Source organism: Drosophila pseudoobscura, chromosome X, assembly GCF_009870125.1.
Source record: "Drosophila pseudoobscura strain MV-25-SWS-2005 chromosome X, UCI_Dpse_MV25, whole genome shotgun sequence".
NCBI classification, from domain to species: domain Eukaryota; kingdom Metazoa; phylum Arthropoda; class Insecta; order Diptera; family Drosophilidae; genus Drosophila; species Drosophila pseudoobscura.
Genome location: NC_046683.1, coordinates 62,627,869 through 62,643,056, shown reverse-complemented (window position 1 = coordinate 62,643,056; position 15,188 = coordinate 62,627,869). Strand labels below are relative to the sequence as shown.

Sequence of the window (15,188 nt, the reverse complement as noted above, 5' to 3'; positions counted from 1 at the left end):
CAAGCCGATTCCAGTTTTGGTAACTTATGCTTATGCCAAGCATCGTAGAGAAGTCTAATACAGGCTTCCTCGCACCATGGGCGAATTACGCCTTTAATACTCGCAGTAATGCTCGTAGTAAGATCTTAAAGTGGGAAGGCTTTCACTAAAATGTTACCAATAGCTAAAAGAGACGACGGTATATTCAAACTCCCTTTCACAGCTTTCCACAAAGCATTCATACTATACTCTACTGTTCATATTTGCATTTGTGCATGTGAAGTTGATGTTATTGATTTTTGCGTACTCACTTAGAATTCTAAAAAATATGGTATCTTTCTAGGGTCTGTTGCCCAAACATAGTCCAGTTTGTCATTTTACTTTCATGATTGGTTTTCATACCTACTTTCATTTGGGAGTCACAGGGAGAGATGTGAATGTGATTGGCATTGTATTCCTGCTGCTATAAAAAGCTTCCCTAAAGAGTTTCATGAACTTCAGTGATTGTAAAGCGAGGCGGGCAGTAAACAACGGCCATGACAAGATTTCCATTACCCGAAAGTACCTGTACAGATCTATATTGAAAATAGTTTGTTGCAAACCTTCTTTGATTTTTGATGCGGTTTCTAATTAAAAAGTCTGTTCCACCGTGTGCTTAACCATCCGAATGGTCTGTACCGCAAAACAAATAACCACTTATTTTAAAGTTGTATTTGCTTGTATGGTGCGTCTATGAGAGAAGCATTCCGTCGATGTATTTTTCGCACAGGAATTGGGTTAGTTCAAGTTTACGCTGAGAAACGCCATTGTCATTCCACCGGGATATTCTTAGGGAAGCCATTGATTATATGGACTGTTGAGATGCAAGCATCTAAATCACTGCATTTTGCATGAGATTTTGCATAGTTTTTCTCTTGGATGACAGAAAGTCCATAATTCCCTATTGCCAAGTAAATATCATAGCTCCATGGGCTGCCAAGAGTTAACTATATTAGGCTGGGGCGGCTTTTCTAGTCCTGGTTTTAAAGCACTGCAGTGCACTGGCAGAAGGGAGTCTCTTCTTTTATGTTGTTAGCGGAACCTCAGGTTTGATTTGGGACGTTACAAATTTGTTGGGTGTATTATGTGAGCATTCCGTTTGTAATCGATAGATACAGTTTTCAACTCTTTTTAAACAGTACAGCCTCTATAGTGCGCTGTGTGGTTTCCTCTGTAGTTTACGTGGGCTTTTCCCATTAAAAGAAAACAAATTAATCATACGCAGCACCAACTACGCTTATAAATGCAATTTTATTTGTTTTTTTTATCTTTGTAAATGACAATGTAAAAATATTTTGCTTAACGCCTGTCTGCCTTTGCATCTCCCTGCTGTGCTTGAAATTAAACAATTTAATTATATTCATATGGAAAAGTTATGATGCTTTCCGTTCGTGCTTCGCCTGTTGTCCCTGGCAAAAGTAAACACAGACAATGGCCGCGTAGTGCCGGGCGACAATTGCAATTAATAGCATATTTTAAGCGATTCCTGATTAAAACCGCAGACAACCCAAACAACAGCAACAGAAAGCGCTATTTCCATAATAATGATATTAAAAATAAGACGCGATGGCTTACTTTATGGACCAAATTTTCTGATATTCTTGCTGATCGATCGGTCCCAATATGTTCATCCAATTAAGGTTGGAAACCCAATGGAACGGAATGTAAAGCAGGTTTTTCACAGGCCTTATTTCAAAAAAGATTATCATTATGGGAGACTATGATATATTTTTTTTTATTTGCAATCTGTCCTATGGACAATCAACAAATTACATTGATTAACAATTGATTGGGGTGTGTACTTCTTTGTGGCTTAATCATTCGATAATATGAGCCCAACTTGTGCAGAAAGACCTACAAAAGAAAATTACTGCTGAAATTAAGTGATGATTTGGCATTGGAACCAATCCAATTCTTACTCGTATTGATTCGACTGTAGATGATTAACATTAACATTAACAGATATGAATATGAATCAGGGATGCATTACAAACATTTGGTGAGAATCATATGACCCTCTGCGAGGGAGAACAGAACAGTAGTATTTTCTTTTTGTGGTGCGGTCAGGCTGTGCCGTGGAAGGGAGTAGAGTATTAAAGAGAACAAATTAATTGCTCTTTATGACAACAAAATAGCAATTATAAAAATAAAATATTTTTGTTTTTATTTTGTTCGTCATATTATAATTATGCACTATGAAAGTCCATGAAGATCATTTAATTGGAATTTAATGAGGGTGGTTAAGCGTGTCGCTCCTTTTGTTTGTTGTCCATTTTTCCCGCAATTCCTCTACCAAGTAACATGCTAAAAAATGCAAGGATTGGCCAGGCTGCAAGGACTCGTAACCATGTACGATGGAGTGTATGTGTATTTGGAAGTCGCTTTTGCTGGCTTCTTATCACGTATGCTAAACAAGCAGAAGACAGCACAGGACAAGCATATACTATTTGAATTTTGATATTTATATACATATATACATATGTATATATTTGACTTTTGGTGGTGCACTGGAGCGTCTTTCCATGGACATGCCATCTCCTGCTCCCACTATCTCCGTGGGTCTCTCTACATCTCCCATTTCTTGTTGATCCTTTACATGACATTCATAGATATTTTGTGCAAGCGTAGCGTAAATTCAATTTAAATTTTGTGTAAATTGGCTGCAAATGCAATTTACAGGTCCAGGAAAGTCCCAGACTTCAGCTGCATCAAAAAAGCATACGTGAGCTGGAGTAATTTCTCTCCTCGTCTTGTTGTGTAGGAGCTTTCCGTGCCTGGAGATGGAGCTAGAGATTCGCTCTTCTGTTTATTTTGGAGTTTGGTGTTTGATGATAAGTTTTGGGTCCCATAACTTTGGGAACTTCTGCTAAACAAATTCAGTTTCAATTTAAATAAATATTTCAGTTGGCTGCTGCTGCACAATAGTTAGTAGTTTCCCCACTAATCCAAGGTCTGATCTTCCACAAAATACTTGCTTAGTGGTAGCTCTAAAGTTTCAAGTCCGCCCACAATGACAACTTTTAGCCCATGCACAGCAATCTATCACGGGGCTGGCAAGTAAAATGCAGTCGCAGCGCCACACACCAGGAACTACTATTCCGAACCACCCAAAACTACCGCAAATGCGTGTGGGAAAAAAACGAATTGGGTTTTATACTGTGCTGTACTGTATGGCCTCTCCAGTGATTTATGCCAATCACTCGGCAACACTATCCCCTGACCTCTTACTTTTAAGTGTTGTGAGTGTATCGCAGTTTTGGAGTACGAAAACTTTTTATTAGACTGCAAAGTTGCAGGTGCAAGTCCACACTCCATCATCGCAAGCGATGGTGTTAGTGTGTTTGCATCAGGGCGAATACTCGTAGTGTTAGTGCGGTCCACGAAAACACAAATATATTCAAGCACGCAGCGTTTTGTTAGAATAATGTAAACATTTATTAAAGAGCCGAAGTGTCTATTACTATAATTTGTAAAGTCTCGAACCAAAGCTGAAAGAAATTTTAGTAATCCACATCAAGAGTGGCATTCTTTAAAGCCTTTAAACATAGTACTTGCGATAATTCCTTGAAAAAATCACTTCGCTTGCTGCAAACGCAAACCGATACAGATAACCAGGACAAATATCCTTTTAAGTCCTTCAATGTCAATGTGGGATGAAACATATTTAAAGATATCGTCAGTCCGTAGTCCGTAGAAGTGGAGATGCGATATAGAAAATAGAGAACGGTCGGGACAGCTTTTTAGGGTTTTTGCTTTTATTTTCTTCTTTGGCAGTGTATTCTTTATACCATACCCCATGTGGAAAGCACACACAGGGCCAGACTTCTTGATATCAGGCGAAACGCATAGGATAATTCTCTTCCCGAAAGGAATATATATCGGAAATCATTATCATGTGCTATAAATTGTTGATGATGTGGGAACTTGGTTCTTGATAAGTTGGCTCCAATCAGGTTAGGGGAAAATGGTATTGCCCATCTCGTTCTTTCTCTCGTTTTATGTCAGTTTAAAAGATTTAAAATTCCCACTTAAATGAAAGAATCTGAATATGGAGGGTTCTTTGACAGTTTACCTAACACATTCCTTAAAGTGATTTACAGCCTGCTGCATTCGTTGGATCCCATTGCATCGTTGGATTGCCCTATTGTGTGAAGCTGCCGGGGGACTTCAAGTGAGTCGGTGGGTACGGAAACCCAGAGGAGTCGCAATAAATCAATCAATATCCTGTCTAGAAATGTGGTCGCCAGTCTGCGGCTTCGGGTCTGCCTTCTTAATGCCACTGTCACTGCGGTGACATCAACAGAAAGCCGAGGAAAGCCTGCAGCTATTACATTCCCCTGATCCTCTTCCAACTCCTGTAATAAAGCTAAATTTTGTATCTGTGACCTCTCATTTTTGGTTTAGAAATGGAAGAAATGGTCTGGTGAATAAATTGACGGAATTGCCTTTATATAATCATTATTGTGGTTCCTCCCGTTCAGGTCATTGTCCACCTACTCTCCATCGACATGTTTGTATGCATAATTATATGGCTTATGCCCAAAACGCTGAATAGATCTAAATTTCAGTCGCACACTGAGTAGAAAAACAATGTCTGCTTCCCAGGACTCGCCCGTGGCCATATTTGCTAGTATCCCGTCATATAATACAGCCGTAATAGGCCAATCCTCCTCTTCCGCCAACTATTGATTAGCCAAATGGATTTGGCCCGCTCCGCACCACAAGGCGAACTCCTATATGCCATTTGGCATGGAAGAACAAACAGCCAGGGCAAGGCTATAATTATTGCAGGTATGGTTGGGGTTGTGTTTGGGAGTGCAGAGAAAAACTAGCATTGATTGAATGCCAAATCACTTAAGCCAATTCAAAGCCATTCGCAACCACTTGGCAGAGAAGTGGGAAACCGACAAAAGACAGAAAGCATTCTTCTCTGGCGGCTTCTCTTTTTGTGCGATCAAAGCTGACAAATGGCCGATTGGCAGCTTAATGGCAGCTACGCTCTTCCCCTTCAACCTTCACCACCATTTCTGGCACGGCAAAGACGGTGGCTATGAAGGCATGCTAAATAGAACAGCCCCTGAATACCTCCATCTGTGCTCCATGAAGCTGCAGTCAGCATCTGCTGCTCAGCTTTATATGGTACATAAATTTTAATTCCCTCCCTGCCTGGCCGCATGCCAAAGCCGAAACCGGAGCGAGCGCCAGAGATGAAGCCCAGCAAAACCCAACCAAACCGAATAGTCCGCAAAGTGATTCTTCCGATTCCAAAAAATGTTGCTGATTTAACACAAAAACATCCAGACTTCTTTGCCCAATTCTATTCTGGCTATGGCTTGGTTATTTGTCAATGTCCTTGGGCCTTGGCAGGGCCCCTGCCAACAATGGAGAGTATTCGTCAGTTTCCTTATGAGTTTATTAGTGATTGAGATTCCGAGTGTGCCAGCAGTTTTGCATATCATAGCCAACATGGCATTGATAGTCTCTCTACTTGCCCGGTGGGCTGTTGAACAGAGCAAAGAGACAGTGAGTGTGTCCGTCAATAGACGAAGTCTCTATTTATGTGGGGCTTAATTTGGATCGCCTATCCACATTAACTCTTTTTCTGCTCGACTAAATGTGTTTTTCTTGATAAATTTATTTCCAAATAAAAGCTCCATCTCTCTACTTCTTGATCTATTAATTTGGCTTGACGTATGCTTAATATTTTGTTTACCTTATCTAATGACCAGACAGCCCATACTTCGCCATTTCTCTGACTTCCTCCCCTTGTTTGGGTTGTATCCCAGCCGCACATAAAACAAACTTACATATAATTTCCCTATTTTATTTGCACGTGCTTTCGCTCTAACCCTTCTTGTTGAATTTTACTCGATTTTTTTTAATTGTCTATTTTTTTCTCAGTTTCGTCTACTTATTTACTTATTGAAACCGCTGATTAGGCCTGGCCGACAGTGAGAGAAGTAGTAGGAGATCTCCTGCAGGGTGTCTGGCCTGAGCCATGCTTAGAAGGGGCCAGGTACTGTTATTAAGCAGCCTCCCTGCTAAAAACATAAAAATTTTACCTTATAATCTGCTGATGACACTCATGCGAGCAATTGCTTACTTATGGAACAAACGCTTTGCAGATTAAAGGTTTCGATATGCAAACTTGGGACCATTCCCTTTTCTGTTGTGCTCGCTCGGACCGCTCAATGACTGCTGATTTTTAAATGTCGGCGGTCGCTCGACGCCTTTGAGACACAGGCTCGCAGTGTCAGTGGCACTGGAGCTGTCCGCGTGTTTGCCACTTCATTCATCTGTCTTATGTGCTTACCACGCTGACGTTGTCGTGGTTGTGCCGTCGTACTCCTGGCGGCGGCCTGGCGCAAAGAGTATGTGTACTATTGTGTATGCTTTGCTAATTGGCCACCGACGCCGACCCCGCCCTGATCCGACATCGTGGAACAGGGAACTCGAATTCCCCATGCCACCACTCTCCGGTGATTGATTTGTATGGCTTAAGCTATATGCCCGCGAAACGCAACGATAAACGGTGTAAAATTAATTAGCCAGCCGAGGGACGTGAATATAAAGCCAAACGATATACTCGATTCCTCATACTGTCTGTCTACCGATTGTTCTGGCACTAATGAGTCAAGTTTATGCCTCTTTCAATTGCTGCGCCATAAGGTGGAACCCGGCATACATTTAGACGATAAAATTATTGTCTGTACCCGTAAAAAAGAACTCAAGAGAGCGATAAACATTTTATTTTTGGCACCGCACTAGACACAAATTGTAGTCGTTTGGCGGTCAACAGCCACCCGTTCAGAGATAACTTTCCGACTACGAGTATTCGCCGTCTTTCAACTGTAAAATTGCACTAACAATTGCCTCCTACTACTCCTTCACACACAAAGTTTTCCTCCTTCTTCTTGTTGCTTATCTGTCGAAAGTGTTGAAGAAACTGTTTATAATGGCTGAATTTCAAGAAACAAGTAACAATTTTGTGGTGGATCTTCACTTAAACTGTTTTGTCTAAGAACTAGAAAATACCGATCCTGCACTTAATTTTTGATGTCTTTTGCAGCCCTAGAAGACGATGATTCACGTTGCACCGCATCACTGGAAAGGAATGAAGAAGTACCTTTGGACAAGTGAAAATAATATAAACAATATAAACTAACATTTTCCAAGCAAATTTCCAACTTAGTAAACAAGAAAATAGACATGGTTGGGTAAAAAAAGAGGTAGTCAATGTGGTTTGACAGCTTTATATCAAAGACTCTCTATATTGTTCGCTGGTTAGGCCAATTTTAGACATTACCCGCTAAACAACTTTCCTTAAATATTTATTTCATTAAAATTAGTCTTACTTCTATACTTTGATATGTACCTTTACGCAGAGTCTGACTCTCTCTCTCTCTCTCTCTCTCTCTGAACACCAAGGAGCAATGCTTTAGGTAAAAAATATTTGCAGCCAAACTTTGCTTAATTTTACTCGATGGATTTTCAACCAACTGTTTTTGGCACAAGTGCATGGGCACATAGGTGGAGATCTGAGATTCAAAGTGTGAGGACTAGCAGGTTTGCAGCATTGCAGGATTTCTGGATTGCAGCGACGACAATCCCTGAGGACGCAAAATGGCAAAGATTTGGGTACCTGCATCCATGTGCCTTACGCCAGTGTTTCGCAAAGCGTGTGCCGCGGCACACTGGTATACAGATATTTTTTAAACAGTTAAACAGGACCACACTTCTCACTTAGCATTGTTTAATTTTAGGTACATTGCTATTAGTAATAAATACAATTGGCATTGCTTTTTTTTTTGGTGCAACTATGTATTGTATACATTTTCTTGTTTTTATAAGTTTTAAAAGTGTGCGGAACACCAGAGCCGCTGTGTGTCCATGTGTGGTGTTCTGTCTAGCCAGTGTAATATTTTGCAGCCGTCCTTCAGCCTGCAGCTTTTCCTTCTTAATATGCTAATGGCTCGGAAAATCAAAGGTCTCCACCATTGATTAGCAAGATAAGTTCGCATCAGCACTACTCCACTCTACCTTTGCTCGCCTTGCGCAGCCTTCTCCTTGTCCATCAAACGCTCCGAACAATTTTCCATTGCAGAGCTGCTGCTGCTCTGCTATGGCCACACAGGGCGTATGATTAATTTGCATTCCTATGAATTAAAAACATGCATTGTTATTTCCAGCTATATTATAGCACCCTCTTTTTGATTAGATCTAAAAATGTATTTATATTAATTTAACGCTCCACTTGTTTGTCCAGAACATGCAAAAATATTTGAGTTTTTTTTTGCTTGACCATGTAGAGCATAGAGCCCGATAAGAAGGTGAGATGTTGGAAAACTATAGTACGCTCCATCGTCAGTGTTATTTGGAAGCTTGTACATTGCTTTTCGTTGTCCGTTTGGTTAGTTGTTGGCTGTTGGGGATTTTTTGGAAATAAATGTTTTTTATTTAGTTAAGCGGCGATAGCGGGAATCAAAATCCAAATTGACCAAATTGAATTAGATCTGGGGCACGGTTCTAAAGAACCCAAAAACGAGCCGGTCGAGGTTTATTTGGTATATTTTTAAGTGAATGAATAAATAACTCATAAAGTACTCAGCTAGTATATATGTAATCTTATGATTTATGTGACTTATACCATATATTCTATACATAATTATGAGTAAACGTTAAGATAATCCAATCCAGTACGGTAAACTTAGTGTATGTTTGAAATATGAAAAGAACGTCCAGGAGACAAGTAAGAAATAATTGGAACAAATTCAAATACCAAATAAATGGTTGACTGCCACGGAATTGAGAGCTCTCAAAGCATAGAACGTAACTATATATACTCGTATGTAGATAGTGGAATGATAAGTAATAAGATGGGTGAAGAGATGTGATTAAATTACGAGAAGGTATTAGAGAGAAGACACAAAATTCCCTTATCAAATTGTCTCTTTACTTAAGAAGTGCTCTATTGCATCGTTCTGAATCTTCCCCCGACTTTAATGGGTATCCTATATTCTGTCTGTTATAGAAAAATTAATTTTAAGCAGGAAATCAGAATCAAGCTGGCAAACACTGAGAGAGAGTATCCAATCGACTTGAACTTTTCCGCCATAGGTAGTGGGGTTACGTCAGATGCCGCTTAAAAATCTAAAATGCAAAAATCGTTTATTTGCTCAAGAGCCGTTAAAATGTACTACAAATGGACGACGAACCATAAGAGTACGGAATAGAAGGGGGAGAGAACTGGACTCGACCATGCTGCAAAAAGTCAAACATGGCCATTTGTTGCCGGTTTCAATTTCAATTGATTGCATACACAAAAAGAGACTGAGACAGAGGGAAGAGGGCATGCCATTTGACGAAGAAATTGTTGTTGATTTTTGGACCTTCAGTTGAGCGAAAGGAAGACAGACGTAGGGAATCGCTCATTCCCTTGGCTGCTCAGACATATATAGAGCTCACATACAAAAATTATAAGGATATACGCTACGCTGCACTCCTGGCCCAGAATAAAAGGGTGGAAGTATTAGACGGAAAATAAATTTTCACACTGAGAGCGAAATCCTGCTTAGAAATAGCTGGAGATGGGTGTTTGGTTCTTAAATGCAGTCTGGCTATCACGCATCAATCAAATATTTGCATTCCATATTCGAAATTGTCAACGGTTGAATTATTTTTAAGATAAGTGATAAACTGTGTAATGATCGTGCCATTTTTATAGCTACTGAAAGGTTCTTATAAAATAAATGATGTGTACCAAAAAACCTTTTAAAAATGGCTAATGTAGATTTGTTAGGTTTTGGTAATTTTACTCAATTTTACTCAGGAAGGTCGCCAGCACATAGTATATTTTATTATTTAATAATTTTTGAATGATTATGATATGCTATATCTATTATATTATATATTTTTTAGAGCTATTCTTCCAGTGTAGCTTTCTTGGAAAAGGCAGAGATGACGGCTGGGAACGAACACGTTCGATTTAATACAAATGCGCCCAGGTGCGGGAAGAACTATAGCCCGTTCCTGTTCCCGGGCGGTATTTATTCCAAGCGACTCTTTTAGTCTTCGTCGACAGCAACAGCTGCTGCAACGGCGCCTGCAACTGAACTTACAAATGCGCATCCATAAGTTCATTGATGCACCTGCTCTTCTTGGCAAGTCTTTTTGCCATAATTCTCTGCTGAATCATCTGGTATTCTCATTTTCGTTACGTAAAAATAAAATTTCCATAAAATTCTGATTGCAGTGCTCTCGAAATTCCTTGCATACTTTCACAGCTGTACCAAAGACCAAGAAACAAATCCAAAGCGCAATATGACAATGAGTATTGGAACCACAGCAATTCGAAAGATGCGATGTGAGGAAATTTCTAGCTTCTGCCGAATTATTTGCCATTCATGAACTTAGGACAGACACGCAGCAGAGCGAGAAAGATGGAAAATGAGAGGGCGAGACACCATTTGGTCTGGCATGAATTCAAAATACGAGGGAAAATCAAACAGCTAGAAAAAATATCCACACAGCCTCATATCCAGATTGAACTAAGACGCGCACCGACATTAACACTCTAACACTCTTCTGTCGGGAGCACAAATATACTCTTATATTTGGTATATATGCACAACTTGCTGATGTAGGTGTATGCCCAAGCGCCTAAGACCATTTGTCTAGCTAAGCCGACACACACATGTTGGCAGGTGGATAGAGGTGAAGTAAATTTCTTACGCAGGTGGAATAAGATCCACACACACAGATGCAAAAAAAAGGATTCCCCAAAAAAGGATATATCAACGAATAGTCTTCAAAAATCCAGCCACGCCTGGAAAAACGCTGTTTGGTGCTGTTTTGGGCATCCTACACAGTATATTTGCATTTTTTTAATGCCAGGACTCGCGCTTGGGCGCTGCCTAGGCTTAGACTAGTGGTTTTTCAACGAGCCTAAAATCGACAAGTAACCTTCGCGTCTGTCCCTAGGCTGTGGTCGCTCCATAGTCTCCCACTCATGAAAGCTGGATGACGTCCAGTCTGCTGATGCTCAGTCTAAAAGCGAGCAGTAGAGAGCTGTATAGCAGCATTGGAGGCACTTGGCCAGAAGGATTTTACAGGAATAAATTACGAAATATTTCCAAAGGCCAAAGTGTTTGGCGAGCTGTCTCCTGTCCTTGTCTGCCTGGAGCATGCGTCTCCTTCTTATCTTGGTGCTTATTTCTTCACAAGCGGCCCAATTGGTCGTAAGGGCCATTCGTTGTGGCTTCGGACTAGATTGCTATTGTTGTGTTTGGCGTTTGGGTATCGGCCACTGTATCTGTGGCAACCCCAATTTTGAAGATAGGAGAAAATTAAAAACGCACAATCATAGAGAATGGCAATATCTACCAGATTGCCGAATCTTGCCGAATCCGAATCAGATCGGATTATTATTATAGCCAAAAAAAAACAAATCAATTTGCAGTTTCTACACAGCGCCCGTCGACACGTTCTGATTGATTTTCTGTCTCTCTCGCACGCACTCTTTGTTTTTTAATGTAGTCATACTGACTATGTATCGGGTATAAGTGTAGAGTTGCGGTAGCATCAGCAACTCACAACGCTCCCCCTCGATTTACTTTCGATACTCCGGCATCGCTTATAACGCTGCTGTCGGTGCCAGCGCTCACGTTGCAAAATATTAGGTTGCACAGCATTTTTTTCACTATCCAGCTGTCTCTTTCACAACTTACCGTAGGCAATAACCCGCTCTGACGGCATCAGCAATGCAAGAAAAAGAAAGTTGGGTTGAGCTTATTTTGTGGTTCCAGGAAAGGGGCATGCAAAAATCCTATCCTAATCCTATTCCCTTTCATGATTGATCATTAAATTACTTCCAACTTAGTGGTTATCTAAGATTCGTGGGATAATTTTAAAATTGTGAATCCCCTCAACCGAATGTCCAGCCTAGTCTGAGAGCTTTTTCACTCGCACTTGCCACTAGACATTCCTTAACTATTGTACGACAAGGCGGCCCCCATCGGCCGTTGCATCTAAAGCCCTTTCTCTGGCCAGCAAACTGCGGAGATCCAGAGACAGAATCTAGAGTCCTACAGCTGGGAGATGTTCTCGGCGGCTCACGACTTAGAGGCAGGCGGAGGCAGCGGACTCTGCGGCATGATGATGATGCTGTAGTGTATACTCAGACTTGCTCATTAGGCATTCAATTTAAAACAAAGCTAATACAAAAATTAGATGGCCACGCTTAGCCCCTTTGAATTCAACTCCCTATGCTCGTAATTTTCCTGCTAACAATTTTCTGTTTTTGTGTGGATAAATTGTCACATTCCTGTCTATATGAGTGTGTGTGTGTCTGTCCTCCTCGTACGTGTGTTTTTGCATGCGTTTAGTCAAATTGCAACTAGTTGACATTTGCACATTTCTGTCTGCCATTCAAATGGCCCTCATGCCTTTTTCGCCTGTCACAGACCCAAACTCCATTCAAGCTCTTGCCTCTCTTCGTTGTTTGCCCAGCAGCCGAAAACATTTTTATACCCGGAGCATGGCAGAATTTAAGCAGGGATAGGCTACATTTATAGGAAGGAAAAATATAACTGGAAAATGTAACTAAAACGAGGGATACGTTGTGAGTTGCTGCTGCGACCGCAACTCTACTATTATACTATATACAACTATTATATTATTATATTATACTATACTACTATTATATTTTAATATTATAATATAGTTAGCGAAAAAAAGTGTGTGCGAGAGAGGCAGAAAATCAGTCTGAGTGTGTCGTCGGACGCTGCTTAGTGGCCGAAAATTGATTTCTTACTTTTGGCTATAATAATAATCCGATCTGATCAAAATTCGGCAATCTGGTACATGTGGTCATTCTCTTTGATTGTGACATAGGGACGGACAAACGGAAACGCTTCCTTCTGGACGTTACACCTTCACCACAAATCTAATATACCCCTATACTCATGTTGAGTATCGGGTATAAAAATAATATTTACTATCCACAATTGGAAATTATTTGTGTGGTTTGCGTTCAAAATGACAATTCTTTAATCGCCATTAAAACTTTTTCAGATTAGGGATATTGCCTTATTCGTTTTTCTAGCCTAAATCACTTATTCCATGCTTTGGTTTCTTCTGTAACGCTCTATATGCTCTCCATTCCGCAGGTCCCACAATCCACAACAAATCCAGTGACGAGAGGTCTATGCATTGGGGTTGCGTGAGCGGGCAGAAAGGGATTGGGAGCTGGAGAGTTATATAAAAATGTACTCAGGTGATCTGTGTACGGGAATATGCAATCATCATCACTGTTGTCGAAATTACTGAGGACAGCACTACCAGTTCCCATTCCCGCTCTAAGCATCACAAGGACCATTGGCTGGCTAATTTGGCAAAGATGGGAGGAAGGCTACGAAAGACTGCTGTGCTCTCTGGTCTACTTGGCCTTGTGCTTATTCAATCCGAAATCGGCTTGGCGAGGCATTACAATCAATTATGCAAATCGTCACATATGAAATGGATACATATATAGAAGGACTTACAGGTATGTATGACAAATAAATCAGAGAACACAATTGATGCTTGAACGCATGCATCTGGATGAATGGATCCCTTTGCCCCCCAGTGCGGATTGTTGGTTACTGGCATTCAAGTGAATTAATTTCCAAGTGCTATTTCGATATGCTATTAGTTATAATTGATTCTTAGATCTGGATAATTCCACGTGCAAGCTTATCAAATATGCTTCAGCACTACGACTTAATTAGAGAAAACATTTAAGTCTTGATTAAATTTGATGTAGGAACAGGGCTACAGAGCAGAGATGTAATCAATTTTTAATGGAAATCTGCCACCATTCTCACTATACACAAAAGCGATAGGAAAATCATTCTCATCAGTATATTGTTTATTCTGACTTATTTACTATTATTCCTTCCCAATCGATCTATGGTCTTGGCTATAATGTTATCTTGCTCCTTAGATGGCAAACAATTCAGTTGCTGCCCTCTGTTGGCAGGTGCATCATGCAGTTGGCACTCACCTTTAGCTTGCACCTTCATCTCGCACCCCTATACCTGACCTCGCCAGGGGATATTACAAGTGCTCTCCTGTCTAAAAAATATCGATTAGAGGATGGAGAAGGAGGAGGAAGGAGCAGAAGCACAGTCTATCCTGTTTCACTTTCTGTTGCATTTCTTGGTTCATTGTTAATTCCACGAAATCGAAACATCATAAAACCATACTGCCAAGCTTTTGTGGCCCCATCACCTCTAGCATATACAGGAGCAGAGCTGCATCAGCATAATCGGACTTCATCCAGGATGACGAGAATGCTGGCGCAAGCATGAAGCTATTTGGGGATGCAATTTATTTATGAGGCTGCTGTGCTCATAAATATTTTTGCTGATTTTCACTTCAACTCTATTCTAGTCTATCCCTTATTTCCATCCATTCCTTGGAGTTTAGTAGTTTCGACTCATTTGGGTTTGATTGCGTTCGTGTCGGTAGGCTGCTTACTTCAATCTTGTTTGATCTACAAAATGGCGAGCAGTTGTTTGTTACCTCAAATCTCTTGTAACAGGCGAGCTGCGAGATATACAGGACCATAGTTGAGGGACAAAAAACGGACAGAGGCTTTAATATCGATTACTTACGGATCTACTTGAAATGTCAGATTGGATACGATCTTCTGAAAAAGTTTTGAAAAGATTAAATAATCAACCGTAAGTACCTAAATGGTTGAATAGATAATTGCTCTGATGTGTAGCTGATCTATTCAGCTATGAAAAAAAATAGTCTTTATAAATAAAATAATTAATTTTCCACTAGGTCTAAATACCCCTTTACCCTTAGCTTGCTTCTTAGCTTTGCTTTTCCAGTGTCCTTCCCATACATAAAAATGAGAGCTATATTAAAAAAATATTTGCACTGTAATTTAGTCATTATGGTTCATGTTCGCCATTAGCGTGAAGCGAGGAAAGGACCCAGGGCAGAGGCACTAAGCTTTTATTTTGGGAACCCCCTTTCGTGGCTTCTCGTTCCACAATGGCCGTTTTACATAAACAGAGCGTCGCAGGTGGAAGTAGTTGGAGTCAGTGCCAGTGTCGAGGTCTGAAAAGGAGACTGACTCATATGCTGTGGGGTCTGCCAAGTCCGAGCCCAGCCTCAAC

General features: G+C 40.5%; 1 long non-coding RNA gene across 1 annotated transcript in view; it reads left to right on the top strand.

Moving 5' to 3' along the window:
- LOC6900224 (uncharacterized) overlaps window positions 1-15,188 on the top strand; it is a 65,174-nt gene that overhangs the window by 6,479 nt on the left and 43,507 nt on the right. Inside the window, exon 2 of the long non-coding RNA XR_004470166.1 lies at window positions 13,185-13,561. This is a non-coding gene — a long non-coding RNA (uncharacterized lncRNA). The remainder of the gene's footprint in view (window positions 1-13,184; window positions 13,562-15,188) is intronic.